The sequence below is a fragment of the Colius striatus genome, chromosome 2 (genome assembly GCF_028858725.1).
Source record: "Colius striatus isolate bColStr4 chromosome 2, bColStr4.1.hap1, whole genome shotgun sequence".
Lineage (NCBI taxonomy): Eukaryota > Metazoa > Chordata > Aves > Coliiformes > Coliidae > Colius > Colius striatus.
Window position 1 is genome coordinate 103,919,176 of NC_084760.1, and position 16,108 is coordinate 103,935,283.

A 16,108-nucleotide genomic window follows, 5' to 3' on the forward strand; every position below is an offset into this window, starting at 1 on the left:
CTTATGCTTGGATTAAATGCTCCACAGTGCTCATCAGGGATTTTGCAGAAAACAATTCCTCTCTATCTGTTTTTACCCTGTCTTTTAACTCAGCAAATTTATTTTCAGCATGATGCAGTTTTCAACCTGAACACTAAATTGCAGTCAGCTTTGCTGTGCCAGGTGTGACGGTGTGACTTTAAGCCTGTAAATGTGATTTCAGTAGGAAGCAGGTATGTGCCAGCATTATTTACAAGTGGCCCAACTGGGCCATGCTTTGGCTTCTTGGGGAGCACAGCCAACCACGTCCTGTCCTGTTCACACTAACACCTGGGTAAATGAGGCCAGAGAGAAGATATGGAGACTTTTATAATCCTTCTGCATAACTATGTGGAAATTTTCAGCTAGGAGCACTACTTGCAGTACTTTCATTTATATAGCGTAACTCTAGCTGCTTCTTTTCCAAGAGAGAAAAGCCAAAGACACATGGATGATGCAGTGTATTCAAGACTCTCACCTTCAGTGGGTGTTAGGAGCTGCTCAGAGAGAGGATCTCAAGAGAGGTTTCCTATGTTAAATGAACACTACAAGATATTTGGATGAGACACTCAGCATAAGGACCATCATGCTGAAACATGCATGATAGTCCTGAATGCTGAGTTTCTGAGCCATGTCATGCAACGGGCTATACAATGGTATAGGACAACTTCAAGACCTATAAAACCAATACTAATGGGTAGAGAAACCTCTGTATTCCCTATCTCTAGTCACTTAGTGACTGATTTTTTTAAAAAAACACAAATTGTATCAATTTCCAGATGACTCCTTGGCTATGACTCACCTTGTAATATGAAGTAATGCAAGAAACCTTAAATTAATGCCCTGTTCTGAACCTGAATGGAGGTTCTCCATTCTATTATATTGCCTGTACTTAATCCCCAGCAATTATACATCAGTGTTAGTATTCCGATTTTGAAAAGAAATACTACTATAGTCTTAGCTATTTTCTCACAAAATTGTAATCAAAATAGACATATTTAATTGATCTCTCAAAGTTTTGACTAATTAGTTTCCAACCAAACTCTGTTCTTAACGTTCTGATAGTTCAATTATTTTACTTTCTGATGTAAAGATCTTTTATGCCCTTCTACTGAAATTTCTAAATGTTCAGAATACTCAAAGTGAGGTTTTTTTAAATTTTTTTTATACTGTTATTTTTCTGGAGAACATCTTTCAATTAATTCAATCTGCAAGTGAATTGAAGATTCAGTTTAACATTGTTTGTTAAAAGCAACATCATTGCCTGTTCAGCTTATCTTCTATCAAATGAGAACAACAACCCTTCACAATCCTTTTTATCTGTCTCTTTGGTGGAGAGACTTCCTGACAGTGTACTCAGGGATCACACTTGGCACAGTGGAATGCCCATCGTCCAGGTGCTGTTGGACTTAATACCATAACAAATTTAGTGTCATTGAAGTGGAACTAAAAAGATTTTCTCCTGTCTAGCAGTTACATGAATTATAAGAGTCTAAAACTTGATCTGAAGATCAAGTATTTTCAGAGAGGTTCTCTGTATGTTTAAAACAGAGGAAAGCTTTCATTTTATTCTTGTGAGGCAGCCTTCAAGAACCATCTACTTTATATTGATCTTATTTTCATAATGCAGTTAAAATTTTGTCATATCAGCTTTCATTAAACCTCATGGAGTCTTCACTTTATTAAATTGTGATTCCCTTAGGTTGAGAGATACAGGAATCACAATGGCATGTAAATATATCCGTGTTAAACTGACTTCTTTGTGCTCGGAGAAATATTTTATTATTTAATAATTTCAATATTACTTCCATAGATAAATCCAGTTTCTTAGTGTCATTCACACCTACAACTTTTAGCAGTAGACATCTTACAGAAATAAGAGCAACAACATTAAAAATCTCCAGAAGGCATATACATATGATACTTAGCTAAAGATACAAGTACATCCTGGCCTTGAATACTCTTGTGATCGTGCAATGGTTACAACACAAAGCTGTGTCCTGCTGTTAAATTTTCTTCAGATCTGCTCTACAAACTTTCCTGTGTCACCATAGCTGTTTGACTGCTAATATCTTCGTTGTGAAGTGCTGTATTTGTTGACTATGTCTGAGATTCAGTTCTTCAAGGTGTCTGTTGCAATTTCCTGAGCATCTGTAAACTGAAATAGATTTTGTGAATTCGCAGTAGGATATAACAACACAGTATGTTGAAAAATAAACTCCAGAAATGGAAAGTATGTTGCTGGGTGACCTTATTCACTAAGTGGATCAACATGTTTGTGTAAAAACTTTTGGTGATGGTGACTTGGTACACAATTTGTCTCTCTGAGCATGATCCAAAGATTATTTAGATAGGTGCAAAGACTGACTGTATAGATTTTAATTTATACCCTGCATCTCCATGGAATCCTTTCAACCACTCCTCTCTTTCAATCTCAGCTTCATTTATTTAGTACTTGTTTCTTGTCATGTCTTAGCTTCCTCTTTTGCTCTCAATTGCCTGTGGCACAGTATCTCCTTGTTCACTTCACAAAATACTTGTGTTGTGTTCTCTGTGTCCAGGACAAATCTAAAAATAAAAAAGTTCAAATATTTATTCTCATGGCAAGCAGCATGAAATTGTATTCACAAAGTTTAAGTAATAGTAGATCCAAGAAGAAAGGCAATAATCTGATCTAGATCACCGATTCTCATCTTTACGTGGCTCAATCCCACCTGAAAAATGCTTTCTGGAGGCTCAGGGTTCCTTGCCACACTGAGTCCAACTCCTGTCTCACTCCCACAGGTTACGTAAAGGCTGCTGCCTTGGCTCCTCAAAGCTCCCCTCCAGATATGCAGAGCAGAGGCACTCTCTCATGATGGAGTGATGTGGCAAGGATCTTGTGCTTACACTACAGAGATTCTACTTCTCTAACGAATGTGCATTTCAGGAAGTCGTATCACAAGTGGATATCAGCATGCTAGGGAGATCTGGGGTCATATTATAAGTGACAATAGTAATAACCTTGTTTTGCTCTGAATTGACATATATAGGTAGAAAAAGCTTATCAGAACAGATGGATTCATGTATATAAACTATATGTTGTGAATATGTAATTAGATGTGGCAGTCCTCATTGTTTTACACACCCTGATTTTGATGGGAGAAGCAATACTAAAAGTTTCGAATTGTGAACAAGGAATTTTCAGGGAAAGTCCTTGAGTGGAAATGGAGTTATACGAATAGCTCCCCTGATGACCTGGTTACATCAGTTGCACAGACAATATAAGTGGAGCTGACAAAATCTTTGTATAGTTATATCTGCCAAGTGTGGTTGGCTGCATATTTTTATCTAGTATGGTGACATAAGTCTTTGCAGCACCAGCTAACACTGCTATTCAGTGCAATTCCTGCTAGACATACCCTCCAAAGAAGCACTGTTCAGTCTGGACACATCCACAATACTCAGATTTTTCTTTAACCTCGGTAGTTCACTGAAAAAAAAAAGCTAAATCAACCTGTAAAAACAACAGACATAATGGATTGTCATCCTTGGAATAATTGTCAAGTATTTGACCTGACTGCTGTGAAACTAGAAGTCACTCCATTAAGAAATCAAATACTTTATTCAAATGTTGTCTTTGAATACTTCTACAAGAAGAACTGTTTATAGAATCATAGAATCGTTTGGGTTGGAAGGGACCTTAAAGTTCATCTAGTTCCAACCCCACCTACCATGGGCAGGGACACATTCCACTAGACCAGATTGCTCAAAACGCCATCCAGCCTGGCCTTGAACACAGAGTGTCTGGGCAACCTGTTCTGATTCCTTACCACTCTCACAATGAAGAACTTCCTTACATCTAATCTAAATTGACCCTTTTTCAATTTGGGGTCTTTATCCCTTTGTCCTTTTGCTACATGACCTTGTAAAATGTTCCTCTCCAACTTTCTTGTTGGGCCCTTTATGCACTGGGAAGTAAGGTCTACATGGAGTCTTCTCCTCTCCAGGCTAAACAACCCCCATTCTCTCAGTCTGTCTTCATAGTAGAGGTGTTCCAGCCCTCTAATCATCTTTGTGGCTCTCCTCTGGACTCACTCCAACAGGTTCATGTCCTCTAGCACAGAAGTGGCTAATGTCACAACAACAGAAGACCCTTATCCTCCCAGACTACTCCATTTTAGCCAGTAGCAAGGAATGTAGTAACATCAGGGAGGCAGAGTAATAGTTTTGAAAAGATCTTAAGTAATCAAAAAGAAATGTTGGCATTATCCTTGTCTCCAAAACTAATATTGCTGTGCAAATAAAGCCATAAAAGTGACAATGAAAAAACAAAGGACAAAAAGCACTTTTTGCCTGACATGTATGCTAGGAAGCTGCAAATGTGTTGGTTTTTCTAATGTGCTGGTTTTGGTTCAGTTGATCATAAAACTTTCTTCTTATCTGGAGATCTTTTTAAATATCTTTTTAAAATGTGAGTAGGGATACCCCTTGTATATGCTGTCAATAAGTAAGAAAAAGAAACAGAATTTTGGGCTCAAAATATCTTAAAATAGTCTAAAATAATAAAAGCTGTCATCATATTTTCAGAAAAAGAGACAGGAGAAATGGGAGAAAATGGGTGTTTTACATTAACATTGTTTTGTTCTTGGGGAAAAACAAAATCACAGAAACAGGAATATAAGTCTTATTAACATGATAGTACATTCTAATTTCCTACATTTCATAAGGCTTAGGCATAAGTTTGCTTTTACCTGTTTTAGACATTTGAAAAATTATCATTGCCTGTCAGTTCTAATATGGAAAATAATTAACAATATCATAGCTCTCCTTGCCTGGCTCTGGACTATAACTCAACAGTTCAACGCGTGCAAATAAACTTTGAACACAGGTAATGAAATGACAAGGTGCCATAATAATACCATAATTAGATATGTCATTGTCACTTGGGTCTTCTGTAGGTCAGGTCATAGCAAGAAGACGTCAGATTGCTGAAAAAAAATGTGGATGAAAAATTATCATTATACAGTCTTGCAGTGAACTTCAAAAAGGATGAAAAAAAGCTTGTGAGAACAGGAGCCTTGAGCCATGTAAGTAATGATTTGTGCCTCTGCAATTAGATGTGATATTACTGTTCCATGCTATTTGGTGGAAATTGTAGTGTAAGCTGTATTGAATCAAGAACGAATATTATCACTCTTTAGAACTGAGGGAGTAATTGATTCATTCAAATAACTACATCTTTTAACAAGTTAAATAACTTGATTAGTTTCCAGAGAAGAATTGGAATATTAGAAAAATTTACACTCTCTATATACTTCTTATACCTTACGAGACTTGCCTTACTCAGATCATTATTAAACAGAAATAGGTCCCTGCAGGCTTGTTTTTAATTTAAGGGTGACAAAGCTGAGAAATAGGGTGTGCAAGCAAAAGCTTACAGAGTAGAAATGAATGATTACATAAAGAAATCAGATCCTCTGGTGTGAAGTTTCGTATCTGCACAGTCTGCTCATTACATTTCACAGCAACCCTACTATTCAAGAAGCTCATTGTCAAGCAAGTAATAATAAGTCCAGCAAGGTCCATAATTCAACAAGAGAAGTTATTTGCAGTCCTGCTGGTGCTTTCTATCAGAAATGAAAGGTGAAAAGAAGGGAAAACCACGTCTTGTTCATTAGTTGTATAATGGATTTGTTTCATGGCAAATAGGGAGATTTGTCACAGAATAACAACCTGGCAGCATGTCACATTTCATAGAAACGTTTTTAAATGCATCCATGCCTACAGAACGATCTGTCTCCAAATAATACACTCCTTAAATTCTTTGGAGAACATTTCCTCTTTAGAACTCCCTTTTCAATATGATATCCATGAGCCAATTCACTTAAGGGAGTGAAGTTTTACTCATTTGTGAAATACAAAACAAGCAAAATAGATTAATAGACAATGTCTTTTACTTTAGAATCATCATATAACTCTATTATCTGTTGGCCTTGTTCAGATTGTGAAGTTCATAGCACAAAAGAAGTGTCTTCCTTGGTGTCTCCTCTATGTGCAAGTAGTCTGCAAGATATTGGCAGTTACAAAGGTAGTACTTTCCCTCTGTAACTGCAAATATTTCCACCACTGTGAAGTGCTTCTCCATTGAGAGCTCTGTGGGTGTCATTAAAGTGATTTAATTATATGCCACACATATGCTACACATTCTAGTTCCAGTCTTTATATATGGACTGCATGAACTTAAAACCCAATAATTTAATTATTTCATTTGGAGGCTGTTTAAAATAATGTATCAGATACCAGAAGCCCCCATATAATTGTTCTCACAGATGTTCAGAGTTGTCATGGAGTGAGGGCTCAAAATGGAAAACATAGATGGAAAGTAGCGATAGCTTAAGGCAGGCAGAGATGGTGAGTTCTCATCCAAACTTTGAGCAATATCTACTGGCACAGGAAGCCCTTAAATTCAGCACCCTCATCTATGATAATTGAATGGCAGGTTTAGATCATCATGAACTATTTAGAATGGTGAACATAGCATGACATAGACACTAAATGGACCTGCTAGGAAATTATGAAGGGGGAGAAGTTCCAGATCACTTCACTGTTTATGTCCTTCACACAGACTTGTTCTAGTGTGTTGTTAATCACCACTAAAGGCCAGACTTTCCATGAATGCAACCATTATAGTTACCAAAAATGCCTGCAAATCAAAGCACATATGATGTAGTTTTAAAATTCCCATTGAAAAATCACTGGGGCATACACCACATCAAACCCATTTATCTGCTTCCAAAAAGATGATGAGTTCACTGTTTACCATCTGAGCTGTTATGCCATGAACATGCGCATTCTGGACAAGTTCATGAGATGGGTCCATTTACTGAGATTCCTTTGAAAAATATTCACTCCAGTCACACTGAGGAAAGTATTTAAAAAAAATAAATAAAAGAAAGAATGACCATCATGCACTTGCATACAGAGATTATCAAACAAGACTTTTTTCTTTTACCAAGTTTAACTGAATTAAATGATAGTAACCAACAGGCATATTTTATCAGAAAATCTAAAGATATTACATGACACTGGACACTGGTGTTAAACTGTAGACCTTTTAGTTTCTAAGTTTTAAAAAAGATAATTTATGTACTGTTTTGCATCTCAAAAACATTAGCACTCTATTGCCTAGTTTAACAACATGAGAGTTGAAAGAAAACTTTTATTTACCGTCCCAAAGATTTTTGTACTGCCATTATCCCAGCAAGTATCTGTCCAGCCTTTCTGAAAGAGCAAAACCTCCTTATCTGAACTGCAAGTATTTTTGCCTTCTCAGAGCTAGAAATCCTTCTTTTGTTAAGGATTTTTGGTAGGAAAAGGATTTTTCTCCTGGTTTGCCAAGGATAGACAGCCTATGTGTTCACATAGTCTGCATGTTTGCCCATCAGTCTTTTCTATATTGGTGTTGAACAAGTTGGTTCATTTCAGTCATACATAAGAGTCTTACAGCCTCAAGTCCTGATAAGTTTTTAAAAGGTCAGGATGAGACAGATGAAATGCATCCATCATACATTCAGTTGGCCCACAATGTGCCACCCCATCAGTGGTCACACCAGTTCTGGCCTGACAGTCAGCCTGAGTATCACTCCATGCCAATCCTCACATGAGTGCTGTCTTCTCCAGCGGGTATGCTACAGGAGTCACAAGGAGGAAATATGGTTTTTGAAATGAGGGGAGGGAAAACAGTAGGACAATGAAAATATGCAGCTTCATTTGGTTTCATCATTTCATTGAAAAACTAGTTTAATTTAGATATTTGTTTTTGTTGCTTCAGGGATGGAACTTTTGTGCCTGTTCAGGCTTTTAGTTTCTGGATGAGCTTTTTAAAATTACCAGTCCTGTGAGTGTGAACAGGCATTCATGAATGCTCAAAACCACAAAGTTGATGAGAGCTGAGTCTGCTTGGCAGTTCCAAGAATAAAGCAGTTTGATCCAGGAGAACAACCACTGGATTGAGCCCTGAATACTAGTTCCAGTTCTGCCATGGATTCCCCACATGACCTTGAAAGAGAGATTTTGTTTCACTTCTATGGACAGTCAATGGAGGTAACAAGATGCATCTCATCTCACAGCAGTGAAATGATCATTAAAGTTCATTATTCATTTGGCCACTATTGTGAGGAGCGCTGTAGAAAAGATCATGAGGAAAGGAATAATTCTGCTACAGGTATACACTAATGAACAGATGTTAGATTCTTTAAGTATACTCCACTACACTGAATGAGGCCAGAAGCAGGGGAAGACTATGGTTGTGTTATTAAGGACTGGCACACATATGGTGCCAAATTAAAGCTGGATGGAAAGCCTTATTTCTGGCATTTCATAACTTTGGATGGTTAGCTTTTTAAGTGGGACATTATTTCTTAATGAAGTAAATATGTAGTTTCAGTCACCTTCTCTGTGCAAAAAAAATCCATTGAAAAATACTCATAAGATGATATCTCATTGTTTAGAATTCATTCTATGTAGAATGGGCAGCAGTTGGTGGCATATTAAACAGTTTAAAAGACAGCTGGATGACAGGCTCTTCAAGACAGCAGATGAGTAGCATGGGAGACATTCCTAGTGCTGCATGTGGCCAGCCCATGTACGTAACCTGTACACTTTACTCTTAGTAGTTATTTAAGAAAACTCAACCACATTAGCTTTGAGGTATGAGACCAAATGTCACCTCAGCTTTCCTACAGCAGCTCATATGCTTGACACTAAGGGTATCATAAGTAATGTGTTGGATTGAAGCTCTTTTTATCAGTCTTGTAGTTTTCAAAAACTACTGAATTTGGTCCAGTGTTCACAAATAGATCTCTGCAGCTGAGAGATAAAAGCTAAAGAATCATTGAAACTAAAACCAGAAGTCTTAAAATACATTATTATTTTCAAACATCAAGATTGGAAGGTTGGACTAGATGATCTCTAAAGGTCGCTTCCAACTCCCATCAGTCTTTGGAACCTCTATATAGGCATTCTGTAACTCTCTCTTCTTTAAGTGAGTTTATTTCTGCCAAAAACTAGATTCTTTGGTGTTTCACATCTATTACAGCAAGAAACTGCAAAAGTAGTTCAGAAGAGCTGATACTTGAGCTCTATGGCCAGTCTGCTTGTTGTCAGGAAGAAAATGTCCATCATCTGTAAGCTATGTGTTGAAAAACTTAGTATCTGTCATAGATACAAATCAGACACAGAGCTGCAACAGCATGGAGGGTGAGGGAGCCCTCGCACAGGCTGCTCAGAGAGGATGTGGAGTTTCCTTCTCTGGGGGTTTTCAAAACCCACCTGGATACATTCCTGTGCAACCTGACTGAGGTGAACCTGCTTGAGTAGGGAGATTGGATTAGATGTTCTCTACAGGTGTAGACCATTCTGTGACTGTGATTCTATGAAAGGAATAGGTCTATGCTTTGTCGTCTGCAATACATTATCCCACTGAATTTGCTGCATACTTGTTTGAGATCAGGTTAACATTTAAGAACCATCTCTATGAAAAAAACAGTTAGACGTCTTTAAAATTATTGAGATCAATACATGGAGTTAGAGGATTAGATAAACAAATGAGGGAACAAACAGCAGACTGCAGCACTTCTGAAGTAATCATGAACTATTTGTTCATATCAATTATGTGACAGATTAACTAATCATGCTTGATTTGTAAACTTGAAAGATAATCTTAAAAAGATACTTAGGTAAGTTAAATTTATTTAGTTGAATATCTTACCAGGAGAAATTAGGAGAAAGGAATGAATACATAGGTACTGATAGAAAATCAGTAGAAATACTTCATTTTGGGTAACAATATTTTCCTTGTCTTTTGTCAAAACTGGATATGAATCCCAGGACTCTACATCATGAACCACATGTCAGAGCAAAAATTAAAAAAGTATTTTTAATTGACAGGTTTTCATCTCAAGTTTTTTTTAAGTTAATGGAGAAGTATTTGCATTTTGTAGATGGGGAACCTGGATCAGGAAGAGTAAATGACTTTTCTGTTATTATGTGGCATGTTAGTAGTGGCTAGAAATAAAACAAAAACCAAGATTCTGGGATATTGGTTTGACATTTCACACCATGATTCCTTCCTAGAAATGAGAGATGATTTAGGACTGAAGTCTAGGCAAATATTGTGGTGACTTTTTTGGAACTATCTGTAATAAATTATGCTGAGTGACAGAAAAGTCTTGTGGGCTACCTAGTTTCTTTGTAAACCTGCTACAATTGTCTGTGTCTCAGCTGGGTTTTTACCCTGCTTGGTTTGTATGTTTTGGTGCTTTCTTCATGATATGATGGCTTTCTGAAACTGAAGGTTCTGAAGTTAGGCACAAATGTGCACGTTGTCTTTTATTATTATTATTATTTTTCCTCCATCTTTTGTTTGTCTGACTTCTCTTTAATTTCCTTAAAACTGACAGATATTGAATAGATCCCATTTCTTCCAGGTTTCCTTGCAGCATTGTTTGGTCAAGTTTTAGGAATTCATCATGCTTGCAATCTTTTTGAATTTCACTGACATCTCCAGGCTGCCCTAGGAAAATCAGGTACGCTGAGCAGAAGTACTCTGGCATTAGATTTTCTTCCCTTATCCAAAGAACCTAGGAAAACTTTTGCCATTTTCCAGATTCCAAGACTAGAGGGCAATTGCTGTCCCCTAATCAACAGCGATTAGTCACTTCTAGTCACTAAGGTTAGGGACAAATGACTGTTGGAAATCCTACAGCAAATCAAAGCTTTTTTATAGGCTACTACAAAAACAACATGATTGGACTCTGAGATATCTGTGCTGAACTGGTTGCTTTTGAATTATGTGAAGTGTAAAGTCTGTAATATTATCTCTGACATACTCAAACTGTGCTCACAAAATGAAGTATTTGGAAGTGGAGAGATTTGCCACAGAACTCACGTTACCATGATGAGATGGAAAGTCAGATACAGATTATAAGCATACTTCAAGTTGTCCAGTTGGAAGAACAATCCTAAGACATAATATGTAACCCAGTAGCAGGAGTTTGAAAACTAATAGATAAGAATGTCAGTAATAATCTCTAGTATGTCTTGATAGCAGACAATAAACCAGATGCCTTTTTCTTTGTTCATTGCTGCTCATGGAAATAGCAATATTTACATCCTAATGTTCAGCTTGCAAAATATTTCCAAAGATCCTGATCTGATTTGGGTAGAGTTCATCAATTTGTTTAATTAGTTCACCTCTTTCACTAGCTATGGAGCTTAATGGATTTTTTTTTTTCTTAAAGAAAAAAACAATCAACCTGGGGTTTTGAAACAGTAGGTATGGATAAGCATGCAATCATGCTGCAATCCTGCAGCTACCTTTCAGAAGAGTATCATAAACATTCAATACAGACATTCAGCTGCTCACAGCAATTCTGCCTAGAGTGAGCTCTTTATGTTATGTTCAGGGAGTTTAGAGATGTATAGGCAATGAGGTCTCAACAGAAAAAATAGAGGTCAAGGGAATAATGCTGCATCTTAGGTAGACTGAACTGACAATAGCTTATGTTGAAATGTCTGTTGCCAAAAATGCAGAAAACAGGCCGTGGTGATTTAGACGATCACTACAAATAAATTAATGTTATGGGGAAAGTATAAATAATAATACTAAAATTGAGCAAAATTTATGTAGACCAGCCATACAGTGATGAAAATTGGCGCTGACCCAGGAGTCATACCAGTCTGAAGGACAAGAATGTCTTGGGAGCTGACCAGAGCAAGCATAGATAAGCTATTGTCTTTGTCTCACAGATGATCAGCCAGCTGGCAAAGGTACTCAGCCCCTATTTCCTGGCTGCCAGCTCTCCACAGACTTGAGTGGTGTTGCTCCTCAGGAGGGTTCTGGCATACAAGGCTCATACAGCCTGAGGGAGGTTAAGAACCGGAGCACCACAATGTAGTATATATGCAAGAAAGAAAATTACTTCAAGGACACTCTAATGCTGCACACATACACACACACTCCAGCAAGAAAAATGAAAAACAAAAAAAAAAAGGGTCTTTTTTCTTAGTGAATGAGAACCTGAAGACTGTTTTGTCTGTAAATACAACTACAGTGATGAGGCATTAAACCCAGTTTCATTCTCACTTACAGTAGTGAGTAGTCACAGTAGTCACATACTGTATTTGTATTCCAAATATGTTATTTCCACAGTATTCCTTAAAGAATGCTGAGTGAAAAAAAGTCATCAAATGCTAATATGATTAACAAAATACATTTTGCTACTTTAGATGCATTAAGCCTGAAAGTCTTTGAAGAAGAAAGAATGCCAGATAAAACATTTAAACAGAAAGAATACACCACTATGGAAACAGATAGGACATTATTTTTTCCCCTTTTTTTTAATGATTTAGTGTGGTGCTGCACCTGTAAAACCATTAACCAAATACCCACAGAACTGAGAAGCAGTGAGGATAAGATGATATAGTATGGCAGTGGGAGCTACTAACATTCCCTATAATGAAGGCTGCAAATCTCCATTATTTTCTTTAGCCTCCTTGAAACTTAATCAAACCTTATCCATGCCAGGTGTCTGCCTTGAGCTGAAAACCTCTAAAACTTGTCAGCAAGACCTGTTCAGCCGTTTCTCAACAGTAAATTAGAGGGGGAAAAAAATTACTGTTCCAAGTCAAGGAAAAAAGCCTTTATTTCAACTGGAAAGGTTTGAACTCTCATGTTTGATAACAGGATTTTGAAAACTGACACAAGGACAGCAGAAATCCAACTTTACACATCCATGTTTACATGCATATTAGCCATATTTTCTGGTCTGGTGTAATACTGATCTTTTTCATTCTGTCTCCCACCATAAAAAGTAAGGAGCTGGCTGCATGTGACAAACCTCAGGCATGTGAATAAGCTCTAGAAAGTGGGGTGGATGGGTTGACTCATGGTGTCTGAAGTGCTGCACTTGCTCAGATGTATAAGCAGAATGAGGACTTTGTATAACAGTATAAGAAGATATAGAATGTATAAGAATGTATAAGAATGAGGTTTTTTTTCAATTTTCCTACTTTGTTCCATAGGTAAGGTACAACGAATACTGCTGCTTCAAAACACTGTTACAAATGAAATAATTTTTAACTAATTAAAATGAAATACATGGATCAAAGTGTATTTCTTTACAGTAGTGTCCAGTTTTCACTCTTGTCATTATAAGTATCTCTGTAATTTGGTATCTGTGTTTCCAAGTCACATGTTACTTCAGCCATACTTCTGTAGCTGCAGATATCGTTCAGTGAGGCACAGAAAAAGTAGACTCGTCAGCTGAGATAAGATAAGAGTCGTAAGGATTTTGGATAGGAATGACACAAAATGTTATGTTAACTCATCAATACAAACAGAATTGAGAATTTCTACTGCTTTCCAATACTTCAGTTGCAGAACTGGTTTAAAACACATTAAAATTGTTTGCCTAGGGCAGCTCATGTTTGGTTGGTGCCTACTGTAGAGTCTGCCTTTTTCTGGCTGGAGATGCTACCATCTGTTGCTAGAGTAAATCCTTTCACCTCACCCCTACCTTTTCACAGCCTTGATATTTTGCTGCAGATGCCATTAGCTAATCACTATCAGGTAGATCATTGCCTAGACTTTTCTACTGATGAGGTATCAAAATGACCCCGACTTGTGGAAAAGATCAGGTGGAGGCACTGTGGATGGAAAGTAAGGACCTTGTTCCCTTCCTAGCACACAGCTTGGGAGTATCAAGGACGATGGAGGACTAGTGAGTTTTGGAAAAGGTGTTGGGACAATTTAGGGAAATACACTACCCTAACAAACCCGAGTGAACAGCTAGTAAGAAAAAGAAAGGTTTATGATAATACTTCTCTCAGTGTCTCACAAAGTATTCTGTCTTGCTTTCCTGAATCCAAATCAACTGCTGTCCTCCCTCCTGGCCCTCAGTCTTCAGATCTGCAATGATGCTCTACAATTACTCTTATTTTGTCACAAATTTGCCTGATAACAACGCTCCCGGGGAGCACTGAGTAGTTTAATAACAGAGTACTAAACTGTAAGTAATAGGTAATGAGGGAAAAGGATTTACCATTCTCATATGCAAGGTGGCAAAAAGTAAATACTTGCAGTGGAGAGAATTCAAAAGCTGTTTCTCTCAGTCTGTTGTCTACCTAGATGTACATTTCCCAAAAAGAGGCAATGAAGAATTCAAGAGATCTTTAATGCTTTCATTACTGCCTGCCCCCACATTTGTGTATTGCAGTCATAGTCAGAGGACAAGACAGTCTCACAGTCCCTCCTTAGCCCCAGCAGTATTGTATCCATTCACCTCTCCAGCTCTCCCCTCCCCATTTACTGTAAAGGCAGAGATTTTTCAAAAAAAACCAGGATTAAGCAAATATAGCTGGGAAATTGGTTAACAGGAAGCCTGTAAATGAGGAAAAAAGTACGATTGATTGCCATGTAAAGATGGCAGTCCAAGCTCAGCACCATTTATTTGCATAGATTACAGATGACTTAGTGTGTGGAAGAATATCCTGTCCTCTGTGCAAGACCGTCAGGCCTCTTGAGAGAGGCTTCAGCAGTCATCAGATGTCTCTCTAGATGTTTGCCAAAGACTGGAAAACATCATTGCTTGATGTGACTTCCTCAAGGCTGGTTTCTCTTCGTCTTCCAGAAATAAGCATTTATCTGTTATTTCATTGTATAGAACATTACTTTATGTGTTTTAATAAGACCTTGATATTGATTTTTCTAGATTTTCCTGTACATATTTAGAGTTGGTTAATAATAGTTTTGCTTACAGGCATCCAGGATACATTTTACAACAGACAAAGAGACAGTATCTATTTCTGCAACCACATCTTTCCAGTATAAGCAGAATTGTCCTGTATGTAGGCTGTGTGCAATTTTCAAATTCAAGTTCATATAATACAGTTAAATTTGTGGTCAGAAGACAACAGTATATCACATTTCCTTGTAGGAAGTAAAGCCCCAGACAGACTAATACTAACACATATTCCTGAGTGTTCCTAGATTCCACATGTTCATGGGTGCTCTTACACAACTAAAGGAGAATATTTCCTGTGGGTAAAAACTAAGCATGTGTTTGTAGACCATAAACTCTTTAATGTTTCATGTAACTTCAATTCAATTCTCTTGTGTATGCACTTTGTACTCCTGTTTTTCACTTGGACACAGCAGTATTCTTCCAACAGACCTCCAGCCTTATGTGCCTGTCTTGACCTCTACTGTTCTATGTCACTATCACTAAAAGCAGTACTTTGGGATATTTCCTTAGAAAAATATTGTTGAAAGAAAGCATTCAGTCACCTATGCTGCTCCAGGCAGTACAATCAGTCTGTTATAACACTGGTTTACAAGACAGTTTTTTTTTCACCCTTGAATATTGGGAAATGCTATGTGAAGCAAAGCTCTGTCAATCCATTACCCAATCAGAGAAGCACATGGAGATAGAGAGCATGGCATGTAAATCTGCTCAGTCACAGGATCCAAGCAGCTGTGCTTCCTCTTCAGATACAGAGAAATCTTCCGTGTGCTGTACTTCTTCCACTTTTTTGGCTACTCACACGACCCCTTCAGCTATGAATTTCACTTCTAATGCAACTACAGAGGAGAGTAAACAAAATGAATGCCTCTGCTTCAGCTTTCCTGGCCTGACTAACTGGCTGAACCTGCTGCTGTCCTCTCCTCATAGCAGGCCAACAAGAAGAAACATGAAGAATTCCTCATTTGCTTCAGAGAAGAAAAAACTCAGAAGAATGGGGAGCTGAGTATGAAAGGGCTAAATTAGGAAAAAAAGCCCTCAAAACCCAAAAAGAGAAAAAGGTCTAAACTGAAGTCAGATGAAGAAAAACATTCAAGAGACAAGGAATAAAAATAGAAAGCAAACAACCAGAAAAAGACAAAAAGGAGAGATACTAGAGTTACCGTTGGTATGAAGAAAATAGAAGGGAGATAACGCAAAATGGTGTTGTAGAGGAAGTAGAAAAGAGAATAACATGGGAAAGATTAGAAGAAGCAGTCTTGAAGGAAGAGAGATCCAAAAACACATCAAGGATCAAAAAAAAAAAA